Here is a 2,947-nt window from a genome sequence, read left to right as displayed (position 1 = left end):
TTCAAAAGGTTGCAGATTTTGTCTTTCTTGTCTATTTTTTCTTTTCCTCCTTTCCCGTCATTGTATAGATCTGGGTAGAGCCTCTTCGGGATTTGCTTTTCTGTTGTCATATCGTAATTTATTTCTTCGTAGGTATGCTGCTTTATTGCCTCAATGTAGTATCAATGAGTATCTCTGCATCCATACTTTTATCTTGTTCTTTGTTTTCCTTATTTTTTCTGTCATTTCATTTTTGTTTACTTCTCTTCGTTTTCCTCTTCTTCTTTTTTTTTCTTCTTCTTCTTCTTCTCTTCATCTTCTTTCATCCTCAACTATTGTACATTCAATCTTGATTTAATAACATTGTCTATCCATGATAGACATGTTGAACAAAAAATTCTTGTATTCTTTTCTCAAATCTTGTATTACCTCAGCACACTGTGGATGGGTCGGAATGTTGCATGCAGCACATTTCTGATTAGGTTTTGTGGCGGATTGACTATGCTATACCAAACCTTACACAGTTTGCATGCTTTTGGCATTCTTTTTCCTAATGCATCAATTAGGATATTCACAAGATTCACCCTTATTCATTTTCTTTGTCGAATATGTTGGTTTAGTATATTTTCTTTATGAGTCTCTTGACCACTTGGATTTTATTTTGGAACTTCTTCAATTATTTCAAGCTGTTTTCATTAGATTGTTTTCCAGTTTGAAGGATTATATCCTTCTAATATATCTATGAATGCTTTTGTATCTTTTTGGTTAGGACTGTTGCTGATTTCATAGATGAGAAATGCCAGTTCCCTTCCTGCTACCTCATCGTATTGCGAATCTGCTAACACGACAAATTACGCCACCTCTTCCGCAGTTGGAAACTTACTGCCATCTTGTTCTGATTTATAGTATTACACTTGATAAAACTAACTTAGAAGACGCTTTATCCTACTATTTTTACACTAATCTTATCACCAGATAGTTCACGAACACTTCTAGATATTTCTCAAATTCTAGTCGTATGTTAAAACTTGTGATATCTGTTGATTATTGTGACTTCACGCGGGTACCGTCTCACCAAGCAAGATGGCTACTACGAGAGAGTAGCCATCTTCTTTGAGAGAAAGGCAGGATGCCGTGGTGCTCACCGGGAGTCTCTTTATAATATAGTGCTTTAAATAGTCCGGCTGCTATGAGTAAATTACTTTAACCAAAGGGTGGCTTGTTGTCTGTTTGACATTTATAGGGAATATCTAATCTTTGATTTTGTTGCTAAACCTTTATGTGTACTTACGAGCGTGTTTCTCGTGTCTTTGAAAACAGACGGTTCTGGGAAAGGGGGACCGAGAGTCTTAGGGGGACAGAGAGTCCCAGATGGATAACAGACATTTTGGTGTGACTATATTTACTGTTTAGACATTTTGATAGTGGGGTAACTTGAATTAAGTTAGTCTGTGAGACCTATTGATTTACTGTTTTTTCATTGTTAATAAATGTATTTTTCATAATGCAACTCTCTCATTTTGGTTACCTGTTGGAGTGGAGAGAGAGAGAGAGATTGCTTGGAGAGAGAGAGAGAGAGAGAGAGGTGAAGAGAGCAGAGAGAGAGAGAGAGATTGTGTGTTGGTTTGCCTGACGCTTGGGGTTCCACGTTTACAAGATGAATAATGAGGAAATAACCTCATTACAGGTTTTGGTGGCAGGCGGTGAAAAAGCGGTATAAAAGTTTTTTTTATGCCTGGGAACGCCAATGAAGAGATAGGTGACCTGTTAGAAAAATCAAGGGGTTATGGCTTAGCAATAGTTTTTCGAACGACAAAGCCTTTGTGGATTGTGGAAAATTGTTAAATTGTTAGTTTTCAGTTACTAGTGAGAAAAAAAATGAGAAATATCTGTCAGTGTGACTTTTGCTTGTGTAATGTCGAGTGCATCCCGAGATGCCCGTGCTAGTGTTGTTATTAGTGCATTACGCGAATTCCGAGTTCTTTTTGTTCCCATTATGGAGTGGTGAGTGTTAAAAACTATGGTTTTGAGGGGGAGGGTTTTTTTTTAAATATTTCAGTGAAATGGGATTGCTTTAAGAGGTAAAAAAAATTTTTTCTTTCCCCATAGTAGCAGTGACGTGTTTTCTTTATTGGCGCGTGTTTATAATAGACGTATTCGTCTTTGTTTAACACATAAGGGTGTATAAAGATGTTTTTTATGCATGTGAACTGTGCTTGGATAGCATATTTAGCTTGGAGACAGAGCGGCCACACAATTTTACGGGCTCAGCACATTTCTGCTAACCGGCGCAGAGAGGCGCATTGCAAGGGGAGTACTGCCTACCTCGGGTGATAGTTGCATGGGGAGGGGACTACTGGCATGCCTCGAGAGATAGTGCAAGGGGAGGGTACTACTACTGGTATGCCTCGGGGGAGTGTTCTGCCGCTTGACTGAGGGGTGTTTCAATGCTCAAGGGGGGGGGGGACGGGGGGGTTTTTTTTTTTTTTTCTCAGGTGGGTGAACTCCTTTCTTTTTTTTTTTCTTTGTCGGGCTGTTGGAATACAAGTCTGGCCTTGACAATGAATACTAAGACATCAGCTGATTGATTAGTTGATGAAATGAAACGCCCGTAGAGTCCTTCTTTTAGAAAAGATATTTTTTTCTCTTGAAGGAAGAGAAAAGATAATTGAAATGCATGGGATGTGCTGTATGTTTTCCTTATGCCTTGGAAGACAAATATAATGGGGATACACAGATTATTATTTTATTTTGTTGTGTTGGAGGGATTGCTTTGAAAATGGTGCCGAATGGTGATGCCCGGTGCCGTGAATGATGTTGTATCTGTGTGGGTGTGGTGATGGTGGTATTTCATGGTGTTGCATCTGGAGAAGTTGTGTGTCATAAGGTTCAGCATTACTGGTGTATGCTATTTGAATTTCACCCTTACTTGAGATCTTTGCAAGAGAATTGTTACGATGGAGAGTTA

The sequence above is a fragment of the Macrobrachium nipponense genome, chromosome 2 (assembly GCF_015104395.2).
Source record: "Macrobrachium nipponense isolate FS-2020 chromosome 2, ASM1510439v2, whole genome shotgun sequence".
Taxonomy (NCBI): Eukaryota; Metazoa; Arthropoda; class Malacostraca; order Decapoda; family Palaemonidae; genus Macrobrachium; species Macrobrachium nipponense.
This window is presented reverse-complemented; position numbering follows the sequence as displayed.